Below are 6,000 nucleotides of genomic sequence, written 5' to 3' on the forward strand. Positions count from 1 at the left end.
CATGCAAAAAAATTAGTTGAGAATTGCTTAATTTCTAGGATTACTTTGTTAATGCCCATGGTTCCCACAACCCTACTTGTAGATTAAGTTACCCATTCAAGCAAGATCACAATTCATGATTATGAAGAAGAAATCATGAACTAACTTAAAAATAAGAAGAAACCAAGAGATTCAACTTGAAATTGCAAGAAAACCTTCAACACAAATCCGAAAATTGATTAATTGCCAAAAGTTTGCAAAACCCAATCTCCGAAACACAAAACTAGAACAAGAACAATGTATCTAATCTCAAAAACAAGGTTTCAAACCCTTATATATATATATATATATATATATATATATATATATATATAGAAAACATAGTCCTAAAGAAAATGGAGTTGAAATAAGGAAAGTTTGTTCAATTAACGCGGTTTCTATCCACCGACCAACCGACGGACCGTCGATCAATGAACGGTCCGTAGACTCCTTCTATCGGTCAGGACTAGGTATATTTTTTTGCTCTTCAGATTGAACCTTTTTTGAACCAATCAACGGACCAACAACATGGTCCGTCGATAAATCTACGATCCGTCGATGCCCCTCCATCGCTCTACACATAGAATTTTTTCAAACTCGGGTACTGGAACCTTCTCTGAACCAAACGACGGTTGACCATTACGGTCTATCGATCAATTGTTGGACCGTGGTTGTATCTCATAGTTTCACACTTTGTCATACTTCCCTGATTTTTATCCAAAGTTTTAAGCTGACCATCTATGGTCACTGACTATGGTTTGTCTATTGAAGGACGGACCGCCGATGACCTCCGTAGGTCCTGTTCTGTATTGTTTTCAGTTATTTCCTTATCTAGCCGCCTGAACATCTTTCTTGCAAAACAAAGACAAAACTTGTTAAAACTGCTAGAAATAGGCTCTAGGCACACACACTCTTTTAGTAAAATGCATTGAAAATACCGTGAAGCGACTGTACATTAACACCCTCAACTTAGATTTGTTTTTTATCCTCAAGCGAAGCACTATTTCTCAAAACAACATTTGTACAACAATATACACTTTTAAGCTCTAGCAATCACATGACTATCAATCCTGACACGTTCTTTTATTTGGTGCAGGCTTATGCTCTTAGGTTTGACAAGCTAACTCATGTGGATCAAATCATGACACAAACTCACCATGCAACAGACACCTTTACTGTTTTACCTCTCACTAAGGTACATATTTTCCAATACCACAACTAGTGCCCTAACTTCAAAGAAATCCTCATTTTACACAATGATTATGAATTTGGGTATACGGATCTTTCCTCAACACTTACGCTCAAGAACAAGTTCAAATATAGTTAGTACTATTTGCCATAGGCTTGGCGTTATTTTCACTGCTTAGGTTCACTACACTAGATTTTAGGATAACGGTAGGACTTTCTTGGATTGTAATGTAGGCTCAAGGTTTGGTGTGGTACACTTGCATACATTTTTAGTAACTTTTTTCCCTCCTTGACATTACCGTTAAGCTTCTTACCTATTTTCATTGCGTTTGACAACATATTTTCTTCTCTTTTCTTCTTTTCCTTTCTCATTTTTTGGATGTGACTTTAACTGCTTTTGCATCTTTTTCTCTTAAGACTCTTTTATTTCTTTTCTTTTATTGCTCTTTTCTTTTTCAATCAATTGATAATTTCACAAAGACTCATTTTTCGCTCACTTAAGCTTTTATTTTTCAACATCCAACTCTTTTCATACCCATTTTTGGATCCTCACTCAATATAGAATCCCTCAACTCATGGCTTTTTCATGAGTTGAGGTACACAATACTCGAAGTCGGGTCAGGGCTAAGACGAGGTCACTTACTGCATTAGTCACCCTCAACTTAGGTTTTTGGCCTAAGTCAAGGTGCACATGTCCAAGGAGGAACTGATGGACTAGGGCCAAAACATTAGACCTTGGGAAGGTGAGTTGGTAAAAAAAAATTGGTTTATTACAGGCTTAACATATTTTGATAAAAAAGGGACCATTCTTTCATTTGGTTAACTTCTTTTAGACTAGATATTGTCTATTTAGAACAAGGGTTATTGATCCCTTCCTAGCTTCTAACACATATTCCTTTATAGGACTAACCGGGAAAGTTCTATTTAGGTACCAAATGTTGAACACTCAAATCTCCTCACACTCTTTTATCACATCATTACACTATCAGATTATTAGCTTTCTCAGTTTAGGTCTTAGTTGAAGATCATGCAGTGGGTGGCTATTTGTGTCATGCTCAGAGCCAAGACATTCAACTTTTTTTCATCTATAAATGCAAGCACTATCCAGAATGGGGTATCATTTTTATCAGCCATCATGCTTCATTTTTCATGCTTATATACTTTTACCAACTACGAAACGTGGTTCAACAAAAAATTAAGCAGTCTCTTGGGGAAAAAGAACATAGGAAAGAAAACTCCAAGAGAGGACAGTGAGTAATGCTACTCAGACTCCACCATAACACTAACTTTCCATTTATCCCACCCTAATAGAAAAAGATGAAATTGTCCCTAATGCATAAGAAATCACAAGTACATGGTCATAAGTGAAGCAAACTTCTGGCACATAGAGTGGAAAAACTATCAACATACGGGTGGGTCCGGCATCCCAGAAACTGTAAGATCATCACTTGGGTCACCCTTAGTATTGCCCACATAACCATCCCTACCATTAGTAGTGCTCCTATTACCGATCACCGATAGTGCCCTCATCTGGCTCACCTTTTCCTTTACCATAGAGGCTCTCCTAGCCTGCTATAGCTTCAACCTCTCTCTCTCTTTTTCACATGCTCCTTATCACCGGCCTCAATGGTGTATATTGAGCAATGCCTCTTGGCACGACCTTAATGCTTAGACGGTTGCTCAGTAGGGGACTATCTCCTCTGCTAGCTTTGTGGGAGCACTCTCAGGCGCAGTACCCATCATCTCCAAGGTGACATACACATCCTCTCGCAAGCTAGCAATCTCAGCCTAAGTAGTAGTGAGGTCAGCATTAGGGGTTGGCCGTGCTAGAACCCATATGTCAACATCAAAGCGTTTGTGGACCGCCTAATTTTGCAGCTCAGCATACTTAGCCACCCACTTCTCTATGCGGTCCTCAACCTCAGTAATGGACATTTGAATCAAAGGTTGAATGTGGTGTACCAGGGTGGCCACCTATTCCTCTAACTTCTAGACCCGATCTAGAGGGACCAATGCTGCAGATGATGGCGTGGATTGGGATAAACTCCGGGTCCTGCTGGTTGTATGTGATGAATAAGCCGTAGTGGGGTCAGCATGCTGTGGTGCTGCAGGGTCAGACCCTTAGGCTAACTCTATAGTGACTGGCAAATTCTCTCTCACTGGCGAAAACTCAATCCTGGGCCCTCTGCGTGGTAGCGCTACATTGGCCTCATCCTCGATGATACCTATATGAATTGTCCCCACTGGGCTATAGAGTGTATCTCATTGCCAAATAGGCACTCCGGCGTCCCTGCACAGCTGAAAGATAAGAGATGAAAAATCTATATCCTGCCCAACTACTAGAGCTTCTACCATTACCTCGCCCTATCCCATGTAAGTACATTATTCGTATTTGAGGGCGATAAGCGGTGACCTACCTAATTATCCCTCGGGGATCTATCACCCAATCTGCCCTCTCACTTTCTGTTGCCAGATATTGAGCCAACTAATAAAAGCACAATAAGGAAATCTACATCATCATGATAATCAAATACCCTTATTCATTTCAACTTCTTTTTATTCATTTAGATGTAATAAGTAAACAATTTGACCCTTCGCCTCATTCATTTTACTCCCAATACACAAGAAATGAAGGAAGTACACAAATTCAACTAGAATACAAGGTTTAGGAAGCCACCTGGAATAATTCAAAGAAAAATCACCCCAAAAGTTGAGAATTACCCTTTCGAATCACTTCCGAAGCAAAATAATCCAAAATAAACAAGTATTTGTAATCACTCATCGAAAATAACATTCCCACATCAATTATACATAGAAATCGGTGAAACAACTAACCCAATATCATAATGGAGGTTTGAATATGGAAACTCTTACTTGTCAACACTACTCAAGGCTTCAGGAAGTCATTATATAATCATTTTGACAATGGGCTTAAAATCTCTTCATAAATCCACTTTTAAATCAAAACCTAAGTTCATGTAGAACCCCATTTAATCAACCCAAAATCTTGCTCTAAACTCATTAATTGATAATCAAAGATATAGAGTTAAATCATTACCCAATGATTTCCCTCAAAAACTCCAAAAACTAAAAAATTGTGAAATAGGGTTGCAACCCCATATTTTGGAAAACATTCAGTCCAGGTCTCATTTTTTCATAGCGGTCACGATCCAGAGTCATGCTATGGCGATGAGTAAGGTAAGTCAACTCATTAAGGTTGACAATCACGTGCGATCACAAATCTCATCTTTTAACCTTAATTAAAAAAACAAATTTACAAACTCAATCATAAAAGACTCAGGGTCGATATTGGGGGATAAAAATGGTAAAATCCTGAAACTTTATAAAAATTATCAATCAAGTCATTGTAGAGAGAAGATAGGAAACAAGTCTATCGCTGAGGGAAAAAAGGCAAAAGAGTGAGTAGATTATATTAATTGGAGAAGATTGAGGTGCCTTTTTACTAGGTCTGCATGAAATTGATCAAATGCCATGTGGAATAGTTAATTAAACAAAAGAATTTATTTTATTGAAGTAATTCATGTGTTTTGGAGTAATCCAAATATTAATAGCCATCTACTTGCATTTTCAGCATTATCAAGCATTTGCTTTGTGAATTCATACATGGAGTTAATTTGATCGGGAAGCTTATAAGATTATTAGGGACTATTAAGTTATGGATTAATTAGGGAATACTTGCAAATTCCTTAGGTAATTTCATATTTTCTAGCCTAAAAAAGGATGTAATGTTTAATACTAATCACATAACAAATCTAATAGAAGAATATTTTCTATGTTCATGAGTTGGTGTTCAAATTCACATAAAGAAAGACGAATTCTTTCCTATTTCAGTTCTTCGTACAACATAATATACCATATATTTTAGTTAATTCAATTTTATTCAATGATAGAAAACCTGTTGCAGACATTATGGGAGAATACTTTTTACTGTCATAAAAAAATGTTGTGTAGCGGCAAACTTCAAATTAAGTAAAGTTTTGTATTAGCATAAATGCTAAATCTATTTTGTAGTTGATTCTTTAGTGATGGTAACTGAAACATGCTGAAATGCTGTGCTTAATTTGGTGTTCAATTTTGTGCTCATCAAGCTTTATGGGTGCTACTTTTCCTAGAATAAATATTCAAGTTGGCTGAAGGGAGATTTGTTTTACCACTAAATTCATGGCTATTATTGAAGTTGAGATTATTACACATTACTTCAGATAAGTCATTGAAATTTGATAACCACCATTCCACTGGTAAAATTAGCCTTTTTATCTTCTTTATCTCAAAAGAATAATTAGTATATTTATTCTTTAATCTTCGAACATTAGAACGTATATGAGTAAACTAACATATGTACAAATATTGAATAAATTATTTTATGGAGAACACATTAAAGTCAACATGTTTGAAAATCAAAACAAGACCTTTGAAACATAAAATGGTGGATCTATACTTAAGTAAAAAGTAAATTGTAAACGAAAATGACCAGGTTGGGAAGATTTATAGATACCCTATAAATGCTCGTAGGAGTATATTATGTGTCTAACCCTGGTTACATACCCCATCCAAAAACAAGATAAAGAAAAAAGCAAGAACTACAAAACAATAGTCACTTCTTAATTGGGATAGTATGATTGTCCGAAGACGTTATTCTCCGCTTGAGCTATTTGTAATTTTTTAATAGCTTTGCTCTTTGTTTTGATATACAACTCAAAGCCATCTGGCTTCTCATCTTCATCCTTCTTGATCTTCTTATTCTTTCCATTTTGTGACCTCATGTTTAAAGTC

The sequence above is a fragment of the Solanum lycopersicum genome, chromosome 1 (assembly GCF_036512215.1).
Source record: "Solanum lycopersicum chromosome 1, SLM_r2.1".
NCBI classification, from domain to species: domain Eukaryota; kingdom Viridiplantae; phylum Streptophyta; class Magnoliopsida; order Solanales; family Solanaceae; genus Solanum; species Solanum lycopersicum.